Here is a 24323-nt window from a genome sequence, read left to right on the forward strand (position 1 = left end):
TTCATGTGCCTGTCTATTTCTCATTAGCCCTTTTATCCTCTCACTACTATTTTGGAATTTTAGTGACTTATTTTCATGGTACAGCCTTGTTATTTTTTGAGTGGGTGCTTAGAAAATAGATGTTCCATGTGACTTCTTCCATCTGTACATGTTTTTTCTAAAAAAACAACAGATTGCTTTGATGGTGATATTCAGGGGAAAAAAAATCATTCTGCTAATCACATTATTTTTGTTGCATGTTCTCCACTATGATTTTTTTCTAACTGTTCAAAGACATACAAACAACTTCTGACAAACAACTCTTTCATCTCTAGTCCTTCATATTTTTGCACTTCAAAAATTATATAGAATCCCATTTGGTTTAAAAAAAATTATGGTAACCTTTTTGAGTTATTCCCTTCAAATAATGCCACATGCCCATTTTTAGATGAAAGCTATTTACAACATTTTAGTGAGCAAAGCAGTAGAAAAAAAAAAGAGTTTAAATATTCTAAAATAATCTGAATAATCAACTTAATTGGTTTTCAATGATCCATGAAATAGATGAATTATTCAGTCTTCACAGCAAATCTAACCTCTTCAGATTCAGATAAGATAAATGCTCTCCAGAAGTACAGGATCTAATCTTGAATAAGTACATTCTATTTCAAAAGCATGTGGATCATGGAATTATTCTTGAATTTCCATTGCATGGTAAGATGTGTCAAGAATGTAAATGTTGAAAAATACTGAAAAACCCCCAACTTTTTTTCTTTCTTATTCCAGATCCAGAAAGTGATAACTAGTTTTTTTATTATTTTGAGGATTTTGAAAATCAACTGTGTAAAATTGGGAAGAGTACTTTCAATCTGTATTATCTAAAACAAAGCTGAATTTCACAGAATCTTAGGGAAGGAAGTGAAAAATATTTTCATTTTACTGTTTAGCTATTTAGTGAGAAGGAACTTGTGAATAAAGGGACAATGTATGGACACATTTATACCACTGCATTTTGATATTACATCATGGAGTTTTAAACTCCAATTCCATCAAGGCAACAATCTTAGAGGCTTCCTATCTAGAAAACAGAGCAGTTCTCTGGAAAGACATCCAGATAGCTCAAAAAATGAACCTCTGTTTTATGTAGAGAAAATGTCTATTCTATGGGATTTGTTTTGAGTTTTGTGAGGTTTACACAGCTTTTACACATTAAGAGAAACCACATTAATAAATAACAGATATAACCTTATATAGGAGGTTAGGAGACCAGTGATAGAAGAAATGTCTGAAGAAATACCTCTCTTCCTTGTGGAGTTTGTTTCTGAAAGTTCATGCTTAGCAGAGGAAGAGAAGGACACCTTTGGATAAAAATCTCTTGGCTATAGAACTCACAAAAGAAATACCTGCATTGCCCATAATTCTCAGTAAGTGAGAATTTCAGAAAAATCTTCCTACTCTTCAGTCTCTAACCACTAGACAGAATGTAAGATGTGAGTCTTCTCCACTTGTACTTTTGAAACTAAAGCAACTGATTTGGGACGTTTCAGCCTTGTGATGGCAAGGAAAATTCCAGTCCAATCTGTTCTCTCACCCATGTGTGAATCAGTCTAAATTCAGTGACCCTTAAAGCAAAACCCAGGAACTGTGCTTGTAAAAAAAGTAATGGAAGTATTTATTAATTATTATAAACTGGCTTATATCTATCTTCACATATATATGTTTCACAAAAACGTTTATGTTCATTGTTGGAAGGTTTCATCTCCCACTTTATTTCAGACAACCAAAGTGAAAATGTATCTCTGAAAAAAACTTTTTAAAACCAGTTGCTCTTACCTTAGATGTTCACATTACAGTAGATGAATCTTTGGGTTTTTCTCCAAAAGTGACTTTCCTACATCTAAAAAGCCATCTCTAGCAAAACAGTAACACCAGGTATGTTTATGTTTGGTTCTACCATTGCAAAGTATTACCCCTTCGGGTAAATGGTCAGAACTGTAGCGTGTTGTTTTAAGACAGTGAAATATTGATGGGGCTGGTTGAGAAAAACATGAACTGGGTCCCTTACTTATCTTGCACTTGGCTCAGGCAAGGCCTATCAATGGAATGATGTCTGAAGAGAAGCAGAGGTATCGCAGCCTGATGCTCCAGTGAGGCACAGAAGAACCCTGTGCCTCTGTACCAGCCAACAGCCCCACTCCCTTCACCCTGAAAAACAAGCCATATATAAATCTGCTTCATAAAGGAGGTGAGGATGTGTAAAAATGCCCACTGATGAAGGACAGAGAGCCTTTACTGCCTTCTCAGTACTAGGAGAAGGACCAAAATGTTTATTTGACCACGTTTGTTAACTATAAATTTTGACTGAGACTTTCATTAAGTCCCAGTAACATACTGAATTACACACCCATAGGGATAAAAATGAAGGAGAACATGGGATCTATAATGCCTGTATGATCAAAGTTACCAAGCCCCAGCAACATGTGATTGTTCCCTCTCCTTGGACCCAATATTTACAGCATAAAAGAGGGGCTTCCGAAAAAGTTGGAGGAGAACACCTCTGCTCTCTGTGAGCAGTCAGTAGACTGTGTCTCTTTTCTTTTCCTTAAAGGGTTGCCTTTAGGTGAGCTTTGAACGTCCAACTGTGTTAGAACATGTTGGAACCTGAAATGCACAGAATTCTCAGAACTTTGGGCCTGTAAACCAATTTAGAATCAAACACAGGATTTAACCTGAGACCTTGGAAAAGGCTTTTAAACTAGCACTAAAGTTCTAGAAGTGAATATGTGGATTTCTAGTTTAAAGCAGAGACACGTTAAGCTAAGTAGAGAAAAGTTTAGAGTTTTATGTACATTTGTGTGTCATAACATGATTAGCTAAGAAAGCTTACACTGTAGCCTAAGTCCATAAGACAAAATATTTAAGGATTAGGTCAAAAGCATAAATATCCTTGTTGGCAGTGTTTTATTAGTTAACAACTCCTTAGAAGGTCTTGTAACTAGAGGTCTTGTGACCTTCTGAGCCATGTGGTGAAGATGTGAGCCAAACTCACCCTTCCTGCCTATGCAGACGATAAGAAAAAAAAATTGTATCAACTAAAGCAACTCAGAAGTCCCATCTCTAACTCATTCAAAATTCCTTCAAAATTCCCACAGGAACATACTTGGGAATATTAATTTATTTATATATTTATATACACACATATCTATCTATCTTGTTACTAGATTGCTCTAATTATGCTTTCTCTCCCAGCACATACCAATACATACTAATACTCTGCAGTTAGTGCATTTATCATGGGCAAACCTGAACCTGGTTTTCTGTTGTTTCAGTGACGTCTGCTGTGTGTGAATCATTATAAGCCCTCATTGAATACAAACAACTCAACCAGACTCATAGTGCTTAATTGGCTATAATCAAAACTTAACCTCAGCCACACCCAGCCTTTCTTATCTTAGAAGATCAGCTAGAATCCAAGGGGGGTTATTTTCTGCTAAATATCTATACACTTCACACAAAACTGCTGTAATTAGTGCTTTGCTTTCTTCAGTTTTTTTTAATGTATTTTTGAATGCCATATATTTGTCAGTATCTTGAAAAATACTCATTTCCAATCTTAAAATTAAAAAATGAAATTGATCTGTTAGCACTTTTATCTTGTCTCTCTATCAAATGCCAAATTGTTTCCTACCTGGTATGAGACCATCCTCAGCCTGTGTACCTTTAAATATCTCAAATAATTAGTTACCTTCTTGCTACCTTCAGAGACAAGTTCAATACCTGGCGTATTTGTTCTGTCCTTTTTGCCATCTCCCATACGGTCTTTTGCTCATCCATGGTGTCATTAAACAGTATTGTTATTGAAATATGGACATTTTCCAATATTGTATTCACACAAGGTCATTTTGAGGGAAAATGACTTAATTTAATATGTATGACAATGTCATTCCTAGCTGCATTAAAGAAATAACAGTCCTGCTCCAGACTTTCCAGAATGGGAAATAAGTCTGATAACATCGCACTGAAATCTGGATATTTCTGCTACTTTGCCACAGTCCAGTCTCTGATCAAGAATCTCACAGAGACAGCAATTGTTAATGAAAATCCTGTGTAATTATTATTTCTGCAAAACAGATACTTTCTATCTTGAAAGAAAGTTAAAAGTGTACGGTCTTCACTAGCTTTCCAGGCTTTGGTACTCAACAAGTTAATTATATCTACGGTCTTATACTGTTCTTTATGCACTGCCTCTCCTCTCCTCAGAGACTGACAGGCTAAAAGCACAAACCAGACTGGCAAGTCACAGCACAGATGGCGCTGAAGACTGAAGCCTGTACTGGAACCACAACCAACGACACGTATAGTTTGGGGACTATATAAAAACTGGGACAATTTGTCTTGAAAATTGCAGCAAAAGATGTGTTCTCTTGTGTTAATTTTGTAAGAATTGCCAGTATCATTTACAGATGGCCAGACATGATTAATCAGATGGAACAAGTTTGAATTTGTCTGTAGGTATTTAGGTCCTTATAGGTCCTGTATAGACAATGGCCAGAAATTCAGGAAGCATACGCTATGAATATATACATATATATTTTTTTTAGCATAAAACTAAGAAAAAAATAATTGAAAAGGATTCTGAGACATCTGGGTTGGGCAGAGAAAGATATCATTGCTTTGAAACTTGGATATCCAATTTTGCTCATATAAAGAGAAAAATTAAAATATATAACATGTATTTAGGGTTTTGTTTCCGAGTTTCAAAAGAAAAGTAAATCTTGGAGGCTGGTTTGTACAGTTTTGTCCAGCAAGAGAATGGAAGGAGGCTTTGTAAGGCAAATTTTTTCTCAGCATTTTACATGCCAATGCAGTTAGGAACAGGTAGAGATTTAAGGTTACAAGAAATGGTAAGGTAAAGATTATGACATGAGGGGAAAGCAGTGGATGGTGTCTGTCCAGACATCAGTAAACAGTCTGACAACTGTGTGCCATAGCATTATTATGGAGTAACTGTCTGCTCATTCTTAGATGTGTGAACCCCTTACTGCATAAAAACGTGTCTGTCTGGCCGAGCCCAGAGAGTGGTGGTGAATGGAGCTGAATCCAATAAGCAGCCAGTGAACACTGGTAGTGCTCCACAGGGCTCAGTACTGGGGCTGGTCCTGTTTAACACCTTTATTGATGATTTAAATGAGTAAGCTCAAATCATTGAAAAAGAGTCTAACAGCAAGATCCCAATAAGTTTTCAGGTGCCACCAACTTTGGTGAGAGTGTTGATCTGCAAGGCTCTTCAGAGGGATCTGGACAGGCTGGATCAGCTGGGCTGAGATCAACTGCATGAGGTACAGGGCGAAGTGCTGGGTCCTTCACACAGGTCACACCAAGCCCAGACAGCACTACAGGCTTGGGGAAGAGTGGCTTAAGAGCTGCTCAGCTGAAAGGGACTTGAGGGTGCTTATTGACTGCTGTCTGAACTGACTGCTGTCTGCTCTCACTCCTGGGTGGCCAAGAAGGCCAATGGCATCTTGGCCTGTGTCAAGAATAATGTAGCCAGCAGGATTAGGGAAGTGATTGTCCCCTTGAACTCAGCACCAGTAAGGTCTCACTGAAATGCATGTTCAGTTTTCCACCCTCACTACAAGGACATTAAGGTACTGGAGCATGTCCTGAAAAGGGCAACAGAGCTGGTGAAAGGTCCAGAAATCATGTCTTATGAGGAGGGATTGAGGGAGCTGGGGTTGTCGAGTGTGGAAAAGAGGAGGCTCAGAGGAGGCCTCATGCTCTCTACAGCTACCTGAAAGGAGGTAGTTATAGAGAGTTGGTCTCTTCTGCCATGTCTTAAGTGACAGAATGAGAGTAAATGGTCCAAAGATGCACCAGGGAAGGTTTAGATTAGATATTAGAAAAAAAAATCACTGAAGAAATGGTCAGGCATTGCAATAAATTGCCCTGGGAGGTGGTGGAGTCACTGGAAGTGATTGAGAGATGTCTTGATGCAGCACATGGGGGTATTGTTTAGGGGTGGTTATGGTGGTGCTGAATTGATGCTTGGACTAGTTGATCTTGAAGGTCTCTTGCAAATTTGATAATCTTGTGTTTCTGTGTCCTAATATTTCATCAATCATAATTTAAATCGAGACTCTTTTAAAGATACATATTTAATTTAATAAAATACAATGAATTCTTAAATAAGAGTTGATACATTTAAGCAGGCTCTTTCTTTCTCACATAAACCTAAAGCATGAATCAAAATGAATCCATTTAAATTCTATGTTTAGCATATAGCAGAATCTTTGTCTAAATGGGATTCTCTATTCCTATAGTTATTTTAAAAAAACTTTTGGCAGATTTATGTTTCAAATACAGCTTAATTGGGGTGGAATTTACTAATTGAATCAAAGAAATCATTAATTTGACTTTAGGTATAGCTTTTTGAAATTTTGCAAACTTGTGACTGAATAGATTCATGATACTTAGTGAAAAACAGCTTTTCATGCAGGTTATTTTGATATCGTAAGTGATTGTTATATTCTCTGTTTTAAATTTAAAAAAAAAATTCACCTACTTTTAAAAAATTTCTTTAGGAACTACTAATTCACTCTCATTCTTGATTGTAGCTGAATTGAACACACCTTAAAGCATTTAAGTAGGACTTGCACAAAAGAATAGAAAGTAGTTGGTCAATCTTAAAATTATTACAATTTTAGTCACCATATTCTCAAGTTAATACATCAGACGAATTTCAATTTTAATGCCCTGACATAAATCAGAAAGGTTTTGAATGATTCTTAATGTTTATTTCTAAAATATAGATGAGACTTTTGTAAGCTAGAGAGAACATAAAATACTTTACATTTCATCAGTGGTAAAGGAGGACAGTCAAAAAAGACATACATATTTCTTGTTACTGCATTAATCAATGGATTGTCTCACTTTCATTTGTATGCAGAAAAATTAATTGGTTACCAAATATAAAGTAGAATTATGCATGTCTATTATGCCTAAATATTCATGACAGAATTAAAAGTTGTGTGTTCTTATAAGTACTTTTATTTGTTCAGCAGTTGTTTGGCGCAATTTTGCTCTTTGGCCTGGTTAGAAAACTAAATTAGAACAGAATTACAATTGCCTCTCTAAGCCTGTAATTTTATGTTAAAAAATCTGAGTATTAACTAATATGAATAGTTATTTTTAAAAAAATTTAAATTGAGATATTAGACCAGCTAAGCATCAATGTTGTAACTTTTTTTTTGGTGCATAGAGCCTCTATTCAAAAAACATGGTGAAATTGAATAAAATATGCTTTACAAATAAATTAATTGCTCTGCACTGAAAGAGGTCACTTACAATAACAGGAGCCAGCAGTCTTTGCACATTGGCACTAACAAGTTAAATCATTCAGACATAATGATGGGATTGTATCCTTCAGAGAGAAAATGGAGGCACCACAATAGGCCATTGAAAAACCCTATTGAGCAAACAACATTGATTGAAAGCATGAACAGGATGTTGACACTGTTAAAAAAGAGACAAATGTCATACTGTAACATAGAAAATGCTACAGTTTCCTTATTATTTCAGTAATTCGTCCATACATTAAATACTGCAAGTAACATTTTAAAGTGGTATTGCAGAACAAGGCAAAATTTAGATAATAAATCAAATTTTCATTGGTAAGGAGGATGGAGTAAAGAATATTATGCAGTGAAATGATGGAAGGGTTTAGATTATTTGATTTGGAGAGGGAAGGATGGAGATTAAATGTGATAGTATAACATTAGAGTAAAGCTAATAGAACTGCAGGATCAATTGTGTCAAATCTCTTTATCTGATGCTAACTTAATAATACTTTGTTAGTTTTCAATAGTGGTTCATAGAACATTTACAGTACTGAATGGTGAAAAATAAAATTTGTGTTTGACATTCTGTGAAAAAAGAATGTATGAATGTACATGAAAAGGAATGAGAATTAACGTTTATCTTGACTGGATTCTTGTCAGCATAGACAGTTACACAGAAAGAAGTGATGATCGACATAATTTCTATTATTTTGTAAGAAATGCATACTAGTAAATTGATACAACTAAGAAGATAGTAATGCATACTAGTAAATTGATACAACTTATGACAATTCCCTCTTCCCTCTTCATGTCAGCTAATGTAAAATCAGGTAAAGATTTGAGAAAATCCCTTTCCTCTTAAGTTAAAGATCAGCCCAACTGCTAACTAACCTTGGTTCTTCCCTTTCTTATTGATGAAACCTTTCCCATAAGAACAAGAACACTTGAAGGTGTTGTATCACAAGAAATAAAACAATTTATTGAATATTTTTCTTCTTGCAACATTTACTAAAGAAAGCTTCATTTAGTATGACATCTACTAGATTTGCTTCATTGATGATGAATGCAAGAGTGAACTCCAGATTATCCAATTTGAAGTACCTCAAGGTTGTGGGCTGGTGAGCACATGTATTCCGTTTTGATATATTCCATGTGTAATTTTTTTTTTGTTTTGAGATAGCAGTAATTTTGTTTAATAGAATTCCATCTATGAAAAATGTAATGAAATTGGCTTCATTTCTTAAACCAGGAGAGTAATGTAATATGGTATAAATCTATAGTAGCCTGCCTCTTCTCCACTGGGTCTCTGAGTGAATAGATAAGCTATGTAGTGTCTACAGGAAAGAACATACATTCAGGGACTTAATTGTAATTTCATACTGATGTATTTTGTACACAGTTACCAATGTGTGCCATAAGGGTGTGTGGGAAGACACTGGCTGTTCCTTTGAGCATATCCAGTCAAAGACTTTCTTAATGGGCAAGGGCATTTTCAGTGGAAAAAAAAAATGGAGAAAACAATAAGCAAGAAACACGATCATACAGAAGCACAAAACTGGCCAAGAGATGGAAAGAGAGTTAGGGAGGAGAACAAATCTGTCTAGATGCATTAATTGGTAAAGATACATAGAGTGTGGAAATGTTTATTTTTTTCAGTATTATCTTACACAGATTTATTATCTTATCAGTTTAGGAGGATGTGGTAAACAAGGAGAACAAACACAAAGAAACATAAAACCTGACCATGATACTTGTGATCTCCACGAGTGTTTGTGCCTGTAAGCAGAGAGTGCACGCATGTGTGCATGTGTGCCTGCACTTGTGAGCTGCTGTCTCTAACAGCAAAGAAGAGGAGATGAGAGGTGGCTGGCTGCACTTGTGTCTGATGTAAGACCTGTTCTCTGTCCATAGGGGAGGCTGAAGGTCTTGTCTGTCAGTCTGTGTGACCAACCATGTCAATGTCCTTGGTAAATCTGGGTCTGGGTCTGTGTGTGTCCATAACTGAGTCCCTGTTGCTACCAATATCAGCTTTGATACCGTTTGAAACTGCAAAGGAAGTGGCAGCCATGTCTCCTGCCTGGGCAGAGATATTGGGTCCCTGAGCAGCAGTCGGGGCTCCAGCAGCTGGGCCAGAGCTGGAAAATCCTGGGCTGCTGAAGAAGGATATGTGACTTTAGAACTTACCTTTAGAAGATCATGAGCTGTGCCCTTCCATCATACCTCAGCAGATGCCATAGAGGAAAAGCTTCATAAAATTAGTATTTCTTAACTTTTATCAAAGTAAATTTTTTTTTTATTTGTGCTTTTTTGTTTTAGATTCTACTGTACTGCTATGAGATAAATGCTTCTTCTATAATCAGGAAAACACTGTCATCTTCATTTGGTTTGGTTACAACTGTGGGGAATTTAGTACCTGCAGAATAGATGGCTGGTGACTTGTTTTCTAGTTGAACACTTTTTCTATCCACTTCATTAGATTTTGTAGTTGTTTTCCCCTATTTTCACCAGCCGATATAAAAAGTCAAAGGATTGGCTCTGCATTGGAAGTGACCATTAAATGTGCTTTATGTTTGCAGGGTGCCCTCTAAAGAAATTTGCAGACATCAATACACATGCTGCATCTAATTTAATAACATTTTTTAGTAGTTTGAAATTAGTCTTTTTAGTAGATTGTAATTTAGAAAGAGTATGGTTTACTCTCCACTGAACAGGAAGTTACCAAAGCTGTATGCTTCTATTTGTTTATTTAGTCATTTTGTTATTCTATTGCTCATGTGAAGATTTCATTCCAAAGGACTTTTTCTTTGTGAGTGGTAAAGATGCCTACATATTAGTACACCAAATAACTACCTAGCTTTATTTCAGAGGCGACATTTCCTCTCTTCCCCTCAGGTGTTATTTCCATTTCTGTGTCAAGAACATCTCATCCTGACATTTTGAGGACTAAATTTATTTCTGAAACTGCTCCAGCAAAGCTCGCCTGATTGTGTCCTATTGAGGACAATACGTTCTTTGTAGAAGATGCTAAAAAAAAGGAAAAGTGAACTTTAGGTTGCCTGTGAAGGAAAAAGGCTACTTATGAAAGAAAGAGTTTCCTATGAAGGAAAATTTGCTGAGGTGGTTTGTCATGAACTGACTGCATAGCAAGAACATCTTTTTCCATCTAGATAAATATCTGATTTTCTCCAGTCAGACCAGGCATCTGGACATGACAGCCAACTGCAAATGAAAACAATGTGCCACAGTTTATCCATTTGCCGTAAGACTGCTTTTAGAAGCATTTTGGGAGGCATTTTTCTGCCTGGAATCCTAATTCTTAGTATGATTCCTTAGTCTGGAACCCCAGCCGGAGTCATCTTTGTGCAGGATCAAACCAAAATAGTCACTAATTTATTCTAAAGTCACATCCTTTCCTTTAAAGAGAAATGGGATTGTCTCTTTGCTTTGTAGCAACATTCATTTATCCTATTGGAATCATATTACATTCTTTAGGCCAAACTGCTATGCTCCAAAAGAAGGAAATGGATGGGACCACAAAGCTGTGGAGTGATGATCATTTGGCTCTCACACTCATAGTTTTCTCATGAAAGAGAAGAAGAATCATAGAAATATAGGAGTAAATATTACTTGGCCATCCATTTAATGTCACATTCCAGTCACTATTTATTTTTTTAATTTTGCTCTTAACTCCTTTAGAAACCATGAAATGTCTGTTTTCCTTTAGCATCTTCATAAACAATTCTTATATATATTGAGCTAATTAGACCCCTTCTTAGAAAAGAAAACTGTCCATGAAAACAGCTCTAGGCACGAATTACCACTATGGGTAGATCTTCAATTATTATTCCTTAAATGCAAATATTTTTTACTGGAAACATCCAATTTATTCGCTGCAGCAAGAGTTAAAAAGAAGCTCTTTTGTAGAATATGGGGAAAAGGAAAAAAAAATAGACCAGTGTGAATGGCCAGTGTGAATATGTCTCCAGTTGAAACCAGACTGAAATTACCTACATTATCCAGGTTACATCCCAGGAGATCCTGCTCTGACTTGTTTCCTTTTTTGCCTTTGTTTAAAATTTTAAATGATCTAAGATGAACCAGAGTTTGCAAATGTTTTATGTTAAATGAATTAATATAACCTCAAAATATCGGATGTCATATTTTCAGAAGTTGATTGGGTAATTAGAACTTTTGTCATTCTATGCTAAAGCATAAAATTTAACAATATATTTCACCAAGGGGATTTACTATTCTGCACAGACAGATATGTCTTTGAAGAAGATGAGGGCAAAAATTCCCTGAAGGAAATTTATGAGCCACTGAGTATCTTTTAAAGAGACAGTATAAGCTACATAATATAGGTCAACAACAAGAGATGTAAATCCTGAGTTTATCTAAAAAAGAATTCTCTGGCTCTCCATGTTAGGATTTATTCTCAGGTTGGTCTTCAATTCAAGAGTACAGGAATTCCTACTAATAAAGGAAACCAGCCTAAGTACTGTCCCCTGTTGATGTCTCATCCCAAATTGAAAGGTTTAATATAATTCTTTCTTAACTGGTTCTGTGCATAAAAATAAACTTCCTACATAGAAATGAATAAATTATGTCCTTTTGTCAGTCCCTTGGAGAAAAAAAAAAAAAAGAGGAAAAAAGCCAAAGAGCTAATCAATCCATTACAAAAAGGATAAACTTGTCTATCACTTATGTCTGAGGTTGTAAGAACAGACAAAAAGTTACCCAAGTATTCAGACCTGGGTTTGTTTTTTTGTCTGTCAAGAATTTATATTTCTTTTAGAACTCACTGTATGAGATATTCAAAACTTTCTATAGGAGATAGCCAATTATTTTTATATGTAGACTGCATTTAACCTTACAGTCTGAACTGTGTTCTCCTTTATTTGAATTGCTCTGCTCTGAGCTATTTATTTAGGTTTAACAACACTGAGAAAGCTTTCAGAACTGTGAGAAATAGAAATATCAAGAGGTGATCTAAACCACTTTGTAAAGACAATATAAAAATGTTAGGATTTGGTAAAGATGTTCAGAATGTCACAAAGTCTGGTAATATAAATGAAAATAATTTTCCTTTGAGTTCGGTGACCCATGTAAGATAGATTGTACAATAAAGTGAAAGGCTAAACTTCATTTTATTCAATCTCCTAAAACAACAGTAATTTCTCAAGGTGCTAAGTTAACATAAAATATCAGCTGAAAAACTGTGTATGACATTGGACTCTAAGTATGAGAATATGTGAGAGGATTGATATTTCTTTTATGAAAGTGAAATGAGTATTAATAAATTTCTTCCTTCTTCTGAGAGGACCACACACATTACACATTAGTGGTGCCAAGGGTTTTTTCCTATTCATAAACTTAGCTATATTCAGCTTCTCTTTACATTTGTAAAGATCATTATTCAGCCACAGTCTTAACCATACATTAAAGCATACAAATAATCCATTGAAGCATTCTTCTGAGACACTCTGTTTTCATTCTGAAATGTGTTTTCTCTACATACTTTTGATATGCCCTCTCTAGAGGGCACAACCTGTCAATGTCACACTGCTGCTAGATTTCATGCATTAACTCTACCAAATACTTCTGAACAATTTGGTAGAAAGCACTCTATTGCATTGAGAGCACTGCATTCCCATGGATCCGATAGGGATTCCAGTCCAACTTCTGTTCTTTCCTTGCATAAAACTGCTTTTCATGACTCTCAAGCAGAATCAGTCCTTCTTACTAGAAGTGGCTTCAGTATTTGCTGTTGACAAACTCTGTGCTTGCCACTGCAATGTCTGTAGGAACGTAACAAGCTTCTGGCATTGTATGGTGCCACCAGGCACTCTGTTAAGGGAGTTACATCAAGTTGCTCAAGAAGATAATGTTATTGTCTCAGAGATTTTGTTTGCCTGTTGAAAAAATCTAATCAGGCTCATGAAGGAAACAAATCTACTTTTCAATGAAACATCAGCTAAAGGAATGAACGAAGAGATATCCTAAAAGTATGTGTCACAATCTTATAATAAGAGAGTCATTCTTGAAAGAGTTGTTAGTCCTTCATGGGTGCTGGCAGCTGCCAGCAGTGAGTAACACACTTGAATAAAGTGGAAGACCTGCTGAAGGGTCTCCCTTACGCTGTTGTGTGTCCTGAATAAGCAGGCACAGCCCCCTCCAAGGCAGCAGGATTGCTCAGAGAGGGGCCCCCTCATGGGACACTGGCAGGCTGTTGGGAACAGGGGCTCGGCTTTCCTGGGACACCGACAGACAAATCAAACACTAAGGCTTGAGGAGGTCTCCCACACTGAGGGTTAAGGAAATCTCCTCTTTTCACATGACAAAAAATATTATTTAGTATTATTAAATAAATCCTTCACCAATCTGCTCTGAACAGAACATCTTACCTTCAAATTTTGCATATGTAGAAATTGTTAGTGCTTTGTACATTTCTAATACTGAAATATACCCAGTGAATTAAAAATTATTTAAATTCAGCATTGGTCCTCTTATCTCACAAAAAAAAAGTCAATTTAATGGAAACATATGTTTACTGTTGCAAATATATTAGAAAAGTATCCGTTTTCCTTTAGTGCACATGAATTTTGCAAAGGAATATGGCAAATTTAATATGTAAAAAAATAATTTGAAAGTAATTCCTCACAAAAAGACAGTTTTGATCAGAGGAGCTAAAATGAATAAACTATGAAAACATCAAGAAGCATTAGTAGTCAAAGTGGTTTTGAAAAAATATATGAAAATGTGATTTTTATACAGCTCCAGAGATGCATGAAGAAAAAGTAGAAAGAAAGAGAGCTTTAATATATTTAATACTCCACTTGCTGTCATTCTTTTATAAACTTGTCCTTTTTCTTTCCACATTTTGCTACAGCTGTCTTTCAGACATCTGATTTTTTTCTGACTCCTAACTATTCCACAGAAATCTTCCTCTGAGCCCTGAAATCCACTAAAGGTCAAGCTTGTTGTCTTCTAATTCATAGAGGGTGACAGAAATACTGCTAAAACTCTATCTTTTGAAGATCAAGTCTGAAGTAAATACATATGAAAAAGACATTCTTCCTCAGCAGGAGAATGAAAAAAATATGTTTAAAATATGGGAAAGCTGATTCAATCTCTAACATCAGAGAATGAATCTCGTTATAACCTGACATTATTTTGTGGGTTGTCTCATTAGGGAAAGCTTATGTCACATAAGCACATATACAAAGCAGCAAAATGTTAAACAGTCAGTATCAGAATCACTAATTAGGTAAGATGTACATATATTTCTTTAGAGTAGAGAGAGATAGGAAACTGGAATTATCATCAGATAATTCCCTTTGTATTAGATAGTTCCCTCTGATTTCAGGTGTGGCAGATTGAGGCCATCTACCTGCTATTCAGGAAAGTATCCAAACTGAAAAAAAAAGAAGGCGTTATGGTTGGCTCCTTTTGTATTTCAGCAGCTAAGAACATTTTATCACTGCTAGAGTAGGATTTACATGAGGGCTAACTCTTTTAACTGAGTTCTCAGTGACCATTCCAAAGAGCTCCTGAAAAAGCACAAAGGCATTCTCCTCTCGTCTATTATCTGATAAGGAAGGAACCACTATCAAGACAGGAGCATTTTATTTTAGGCATCATGTTCTACCTCTTCGTAGTTACCAAAACAAATCTTAACACAAAACTTTTAATGTATTGAAAAGAGAGGAAACAAGAATTCATGCATATTTTAAAAATTAAGCAACACTTCAAATTTTAATGTCTATGTTAAAAACTTTGTTTGTTATCTTTAGATCATATTATTAGAACAAGAGGCAAAGACAGAAAAACACAGAGAAAATTAACACTTACCACTCGCACCATAGTTGGATCGAAACTGAAATGTAATTTGGAGACTTTTCTAGTTTGGTGGTGCTTAATTTGGGGATTATTACAACATTATCTTTAATATTTTGCAATAAAACTAATAATGTACACAGCTTTGAAGAAAGCTTTTGCCAGGAACTCTCAAAAAGATGCCCACTGTTCTGCATCTGCTATTACATATACCTCTGTTTATAGTTTTACAGTTGCTTGGGAGAGAAAATATGTGTTGCCTTATCCCTTTTTATCTTTCATTCACCTTTTACTTTTTTTTTCTAATCTAATTCAGTAATTAAAAATTAATTGATGGACTAGTGAGGGGAGACTAACTTTCTAGTGTTGCTCTTTGTGAAACATAGCTGCTATGCAGGCTGAAATAAGATAGCCACAGAACAGCTATTTCACACCATACTGTACTAGGCAGTGTTCTCCATATAATCAGAATGTAATTACCTTGAAGCACAAAGCATGAGCACTGCTGATGGCATGGCTTTGTTATATGAATTTATTTTGTTTATTTTTTATTGCATCTTCCTTGTAATTAAATTAAAGTTGATGGACACATCTATAAATACAAACCAGTAAATTACTGTGGTAGTGCTGGACAACTGAGTCAAAGAAAAATTATATTTTTTCCACTTAGTACTAAAATATTTATAGGACCTAAAATAATGACTGTGATTAGCAGTCCAAGACATTCAAAAAGGTCTTGTTTGATTTCTGAAGGTGCTTTTACGCTTGTTTTCTTTACTCCTTGCTAATACTGCATCCAGAAGCCTGTGGTTCCTCTTAAATTCACTTGGATCTGCCCCTGAGACCAAAGATGTATTAAAAAATGAAACGGCATACAGTACTTCTCTTTCTGTTTTTATCTGTGCAGGCCTGACCTGTTCAGTGAATTTAGGCTGAGAACAGCTTCCTTTCTTTCCAGGTGTGTTCCTCAGGTTTGTTTCTACTCATCATACTTTACTTGCTCTTACCCTTGGAACAATATAATTTTTACCTGAACTAACTTCTGCTGTTGCTTACGCTGTTAAATCTCATACATTCACTGTATAGCCACAGATGTGAAATGGTTGCTTCCAAAGTATTTATTCTTCCCAATGTATTTTGGTGAAACAAAACAAATGAGTAGTGAGATTCTACCATTAAAAATAGCATTCAGGGTGAACTTCCCAATCTGATCCTTATCAGGTCAGAATAAAATTTGAGCTTTTCCTCCCTTCTTGAGCTATTTATGTTATTTTGAAAGATCCAAATGCATACATTTCATCCATATTTTATTCAGAATCAGTTTTCTTTTCAAATGCTTGGAGTACTATTTCCTCCTCCCCTCAATTGTTTGGATTTTCTTTTGAATATCCTTTTATCTCTTACTTCATGTCTTGCATGGAAAATCTTTTGATCTATTTTCAAGGTCATTCTAGGACAATAGCACTGCTCAGAGAGAAGCATAGGTTTTTAAGGAGCTCGTTCAGTTTTCTGTAATGGCACCTATGAATATAATGTACATATATCAAATGCATTTGCATATAAGATATATACACATGTGTAAAGTTAAGGGCATCTCTGTATATACCAGAATACAGATAGACATGTTCATGAGTATAAATACCAAGTTTTATGGTTTGTATTTTAGACATATTTAAAAACAAAACTGAATTATTTTAATAGATTTTTGTATGCTCCTAGAGATAGAAGCAAGCATGCATATATGCATGAATAGAAGATAAACCCTGTCTTGAAAACACTGCATGTTATCCAAAATACAGTAACACCTCCTTATGTGTCTTCTTCTTCCACTTGAGATTTAGATAACTGTTTCTTAGAGTACAATTACTATTCCTCTGTTTCAAAGAAAAATACAGCTCATTAGCCTAATGTTATGTGGAAGCCCACTCCAACCCTCCATTTACTCTAGCTGATAGAAGCTGAAGTGCAATTTGAACAGTTTACTACATAGTTCAGGTATGATATTTGGGTAATTTCACATTTATTGAAGAAGTTATTAAAAAAAATATGGTGACACAGGCTGTAAATTCCTGAACCAAAAGAATATATCATGGACAGTTGATATTTGAGATATGTACTGAAATCGATTCTAATAACAGAAGTCTTTATCCTTTACACATCAGTAAACAGGAGAAGGTCAAGTATGGCTTGGAGAAACACTTCAAACATATTCAACTCCAAATTCTTCTTGTTTATCTTCTTAATCCAAATTCCTTTGTGAAATTACAAATAATAGTTCTTCTAGCTAAAATAATAATGATAATAACATCAGTCTATTCTGCTGTTCAACACAAGAATATTCCTGCCGCTTTCCTAAAAAGTTAAACTTCTCAGTAAAAGGTGAATATTTTTCTGTGCGTATTTTGTGTAGTTTACAAAGTACCACCAAATGCAAGGTGCATAATGGCTTAGACATTGTTATTTAGAGAATACACTCATGAAAAAGCAACCAGAGAAGTGTTCTTTGAATGACCTGTGCTCAACCTTGAGGAGCTGGAAGTTCAACATGGCTGAGTGCAACGTGCTGTACCAATGTGCTGCACTCAGGTCAGGGGCATTTACTGTCCTGATTTCAGCTGGGATAGAATTAATTTTCTTCTTAGTAGCCATTACAGTGCTGTGTTTTTTGTACTTGGTATGAGAATAATATGAGAAACTGCTATTTTGTCTGTTCCTAGAGACTGCTTGTCCTAAATCAAGGACTTTTGAGTTTGCCATGCTCTGCCAGTGAGGAGTGGCACATAAAGGTGGGAGGGACCATGGCCAGTACAGGTGACATGAACTGGCCAAAGGGATATCCAATACCACAGAATGTCATGCTCAGCATACAAAATGGGGAAGTGAGGGGCTGACTGCTGCTTGGGAATGAGCTGGGAATTGGTTGGTTGGTGAGCAGCAGCTGTTATGCATCACTTGTTCCTCTTGGGTTCTGTTACTCTCTTTGCCTCTGTAACTGCAATTATTATTCTTATAAACACTAATATTAGCATATGTATTAAACACTAATATTAGCATATGTATTATTATGCTAGTGTTTTATTTCTTTTTTCATTTATGTTTTCAAACAAATTAATAGGAAGATCAGGTGTGAGAAGATCAGATCCTTGTTTTTAATCATCTAAAGATGAATTTTACCCATATACTTCCACTTCCATGTAGAAGATGTTTCACCAGTAAGGTGTGAGCAAACTGAATATCTATTCTGCAGTCCAGGAAGATCTCTTACACTTAGGAGCCTTTGGAAATTCTTAGACTCTAAACAAGTCTTTTAAAACTAGAATTTGTCATCACAGGCAGTACAGAAATTCCTTTAACTGCACTTCTTCCATTCAAAAATAATGTTGAGCAAGAAAAATGCAAAATGCATGGAATATTATAAACAAAAGGTCAGTCATAAAAGGAAAAAAAAAACCTGATGTGAAGAAATTGACAATCAAAAAATGAAGAAATGTCATTAAATTTCTCCATTTTTTATCTGAATGTTGTATCATGGTACATTAAAAAATTCAAAAATAAAGAAATATTCATTTCCTTGCAGCACTGCAATCTGAGTGGAATTGATTAAGGTTTGTCTGTGGTAAAGTTATTAAATGTAGCATTTGATTTTTGTACCTAATAGGATTAGGTAAAAAAATTTCAACAATGTAAAACTCACAAGAAAGACTTGTACAAGATATCCATTGGTCTCTTATAAAGAGAAGAGTTCCACAACCTTTTACCACAGAGCTTTAACAAGTCTAATACAGAGATAAATACTGTTAGATTCCCATTATCTACTAGCTATATACCTATTAAATATAGTGAAGATAAAGCACTTGGGTAGATCAGTGCTCTTCAAATATGGTTTAAAGATTTACAAGATATAACATGCCTAGAGGCCTTTAGATGTTCACCATATAATCCATTATCTCCCAGAATACACATTTGAGCTCAAAGTCAGAATATGTTGTAATGTTCTTAGTGACAACAGTACAGCTACACAGCATGATCAAAAGGGATTTGCATTAAAAACTGTGTCTAAGATGACCTTCAGAGTTGGAAGGAGTCAGGGAATAGACAATGTCCACATTTTAGAAGGGTGTGTTCACTGATTCAGCAACAAATACAGAACTACACATACACTGAATTTCACTTCCTACTGATCTAATTATTATGACCCAGCTTTTGTTCTGTAGCCACTCAGACAGCTGGCTGCCTATCCTTCACCAAGACACTATTGAATATGTGATATATACTGGCTGGAACCTCCCTGGGAAACTGCCCTCAAGGATAAAGGAGCAGAAGAGAGCTGGCAGGTTATTTTAATTACATTTTTTCAGACCTTGGGAACTCTTTAATTACCCCATGTAAGAAATCAGGTAGGAAAGGCAGGAGACCAGCATGGTTGGCCCCTGAACAAACTATAGTATAAGAAAGGAATGTACTTGCAAGGGAACCAGAGATAAGCATTCTAGGAAAAATACTGGGACTCTGTGCAACTATGTTGGGATGGGATGGGCAAAGCTAAGAATAAGTTGGAGTGGATAATTTGGCAGAAAATGTGAAGAAAATGGGTTTATGCAAATATATTTCTCAGTGAAGGAAGATGTATTTTTCATAATAATTAAGACAAGAGAACTAGTGAAAATCAGCATAGGGAAGTTTTTTCCCTGGCAATCTGTCTTCTCTTAAGTTCTTTATCCTCAAGGCAGGGACTGGGGGAACATGCACCTTTTCATTCAGGAAGATCAGGTTTGAGGCCACCTGAGGAACCTGGACATACAAAAGACCATGTGACCCAATAAGATGCAATATTTAAAGCAGTCAGTTCCTCTAAACTGATGAACAAATTATTTAGCCACTTCACTGATGAACCTTTCTGCAATCTTTCAGTGGCAGAAGTTCACTTCTGGCACTTTCAGAAATCTCCATATAATAGCACATAATTTCATTCTCTGGCATTTAGTTTTCTAGCAATTTCAGTGAATACCTCTTTAAAAGTTCAAGGGTAATAATTCTGAATAAAATGAAAAGTTACAATTCACCACTGTCCGTATTGTCTGCCCATTGTCCTTCCTTGTAATAATAGGGGTGAAACAAGGTCTTCTTTCATCTCTCTCTAATGGCAAAAGTCCTTTTGAAGGAGATCTGTATGTAAATTGGCAATAATTTTGACAAAAAAACCCAAGCAATAATATATTATATATAGTGAACCTCAAAGAACACAAGTGAAGATATATTTTAAAGTTTATTAGATAAATATAAACATCCCTGTTTATAAAAATTTGAGAGCACCAGTAATGTTGGCACTCTAAAATTCTCCTCCAGGACAGATTTCCTCAGCTGCCATGGTTTTAGCATATTTTTGATCTCTTCAGAAGCTAACCTTATCCTATACATCACATCACTGCTCTCTAGAGAGTTCCTATTTGAGAATTTGTCATCACATCATCTGGTCACACTGCCATGACTTGGGAGTCACTTCTGAAAACCCTTTGCTGCAAATGAGATCAGTGAAATAGGTAAGAAAAACCTGTATGTATGGTCCTACCTGTCATTTGTTAAAGAGACATATTCTCTCTCTCTGTGACTTCAAATATCAGTGCTTGCTGTAGTGATTTACCTAACTGCATATTTTATTTAGTTACACTAGGCCACTTGCTGACACTTTTACACTAACTAAGACTTTGATGTCTGTTTTAAGTTATTAAGATTTGTTTGCAGAAAACAAGTCATGTTCTTGACAGTTGCTTCCCCTTTCCTTCCTTAATATAGGACTGTCTGTATTTATGAATGCACTCTGGAGCACTTATTCACTTTAAGTACAGAAAGCCATAGCATAAATATATTTGTAGATTAACTAGAGTAGCTTCTGCTACTATTTCTTCTCTGTTCAGAATGATGTAATACAGAACAGGCAGGACAGGCAGAATGTAGAATTTGGACATTTTTCTGCAATAAAATAGTACTTGTTTTTATTTTGTCTTTCAGTTCTTCTCAGAAAATTTGCTTGCTGGCTATTTTAATGTTACCAGTTAATTATAATTTAATTTCAGATAAATATTTATACACACACACATATATTTATATATTAGGAGAATAAGACCTTTTATTTAATCTATCACATACACATCTATATAGATAGTTATAATGCTGAAAAATATTTTAATTTCAAGAAATAATTGTAGCAAATAAACTTTGAATGCACACAAAATGCACACTTCACCATAGACAAAATTGGACAAATAGCACACCTTTTTAAAATTCCTATTGTGGTTTATATTATCATCATATTTACATCTGTGATTTTTAAATTAACCATAGAATTTTAAAGCCTTATTAATGAATAGTAGGAAGTAGCCTATTTCACTGCTACTACTGTATGATCAGTGGGTGCTGTATGTCCTAACCAAAATGTGATTCTTTTATTTGCAAAAATGGGGGGGGGGGGAGGGGGGGGGGGCAAGATTTGTTTAAAACAAATGCAGAAAGTGAAGCACAGGAACTTAATTTAGAGGAAATGTATCCACACTTAACATTGCACCACTCTTTCCTAAATATTTACTCACATAAATCCTAAGTAATTCTGGCTGAAAATACTTAAGAGAAAAGAACTTCCTGGTTTTAAATTTTTTTTGAAGAATGAAAAAGAGAAAATATTATGAAAAAGTATTCTGGGCAAATTATATGTATAAATAGCAAAAGACATGCATTTGTGTACTCCTTTTTTTCAGTAGGTTTCAAAAACAAATTCATCTCTGGACATAAGGTCCAATTAAAATGTCACAGAGTCATGGGGTGAAGCTTACCCTAAAGCACTTCCCTGACAAAGAAGACCTTGACTACATCAGACCAGCTCTAACTGACTAGACTAATGTAGATGATCTGGAAAACAAAGACACATCAGAAAAATTGTGCAATACATAAGCTCACAATTTGGTAATACATTTGAGAAAGAAAATGGGAGGATGACAAAAAAACAGTTGACAACTGCTCTTTGGCTTTAGAAACACAGCAAGTCAAAGAGATTGTCCAGAGGCTACTTGATTAGAAAAGTCTTTTCAGGCTTAGGCCATGAATCTAATATAGAAAATAAAAAATATTTTTAAAAACCAGTCCTTTGAGGGTGGGAGAAGCATGTCCCTGTATGTTGACAGAACAGCTAGCAGGGTCTGTAGTGGAGATTTTATAAAAAGATGCTGGACCCTCAGCTGGGCCAGGCACATCCAGGGGTGGCAGTGAGCTCCCTGCTGCCCAAGGCCCCTGTGGTGGGAAAGGGAAAGAGGCCATCAGTGGTTTGTGTGGTGTAGAGTAGAAATTCTATCTGTGGATATAGATCTCTATCAAAGAGAAATAGCCTAGTGAGAAAGACAAGATCAGGGAATAATGACAGAAGGGGAAAGGAAATACTATGAGAAAATGCTTTCAATTTTTATTTGAGATCCATCATTTTTGTATGCAAGTACCTACAATTCAAAATTAATGTTTCTTACCTTCCTTGAATATCTTTTCACTCCACTATACCACTTTACCTGAACCATTAACATCTTGATAACACTTACTGTGTTCCTAGTTTTACCCCAGAGAAATTGCATTGGCTCCAGACAGTTTCCTCTGATCTATATAAGGATGATGAAGATGAAACTCTAACTGTTATATTTCCACTGTATCAGAACGAGGACAACCATGTTGTAGGCTTTTGACACAGTCCATTCTGTTGCAGCTTCAGGAAATTATTGTCATAAAAATACACACTCTTTCCCATTTTTTAATGTCCAGTTTCCAGCTACATTAACCTTGCTGTAAGTGATTCAATTATTTATAAATTCCTTATTTCTAGAATAATTTATATTAAGCATAATTTGTACCCTCCACAACTTGAATTTTCTTATTAATTTACTTTTCCATATTCTTGACCCTGGTAGAAAAGCCTATTTTTATTAGTGGGACTGTTCTTCCATGACTTGGTTTTGACATAAAGAATGGCATTTGGTCTACTTGTTTGACAGAATTCAGTAAAAGGATGACTAATTTGAAGCTCTTTATACTAGTGATAGCTGGATTGCATGATGGAATAAGTAGTTCCACCTTCTTTCCAGTTCTTATCTAGTTTACAGTCACTAGACATGGGTAAGAATAAATTCACCACTTTCATAAATAGGAGTTTTAAAGGCACAAAAAATAATCCCGGATTTTGGTTTGGTTTTTTTTTTTTTGGCTTTGTTTTTGGTTGTTTTTTATTTTTGGGGTTTTTTTGTTGTTTTATTTGATGGGGTTTTTGGTTTTGTGTGTGTATTTAATTTATTTTGTTTTGTTTATAAAACTCTTTTTTAAATATTGTAACTATTTTAAAATTTTCTTTATATCCAGAAAATTTATTGCTTAAAAGAGCAACTACAGTTATGAACACCACCTGTGATAGCTCACTCAGCATGTCAAAGTTAAAGATACATTTTCTGCTTATGAATGAGTAACCTTTTAATATAACCAAAAAACAACTGAATTTTCTTCCCTATATGCCTTGAGACTTCATTTGAATCTTACAAATTACTCTGACTCTGACCTTTTCATGCAAGATAAGTCAAATGTGGTGACATTATCAAAATCTGTATTTTATTATTTTTATATTCATAATTTCTTAACGCTGTAAAGAATATTTTGTCATCTTTTTTCTTCAATTGCAATAAAATTTATTTGACTTTTGCAAAATTTTATTTGACTTCTCAAACAATTATTAGGACTCTCCAAGTCATGTCTGTGAAGAAAATATGTTTTAAATATTTTTTCAACGGTTTTATATTTCTACTTCACTATACAAAACCAGTTCCCAAGTAACAGATGTTACAGATGTGGATTTTTTTTATCTGAATTTCACATATTGAATGATAGGGAAACAGTGCAAATCTTATTAATTTAATATCTTCCCACATAAAAGTTATTAGATGTGCATTTAGAAAACGGAAGTTGAATTTTTGTAATTTCCTGACAGATAACATTTTTAGGTGCCCTGATTTGATAGAAGAAAGAACATTCAAGTTATGGAAGAAAGTGAAGCAATTTGTAGAGTGACAAGAGTGACTTGGGGCATCTGAAAGCCTGAAAAACTTGGAACAGAAATATTTCAATTTGACTACATATCGCAGCAATTTTGAA

The sequence above is a fragment of the Agelaius tricolor genome, unplaced genomic scaffold, assembly GCF_023055355.1.
Source record: "Agelaius tricolor isolate 1412-34295 unplaced genomic scaffold, bAgeTri1.0.p SCAF_7, whole genome shotgun sequence".
Classification (NCBI taxonomy): domain Eukaryota; kingdom Metazoa; phylum Chordata; class Aves; order Passeriformes; family Icteridae; genus Agelaius; species Agelaius tricolor.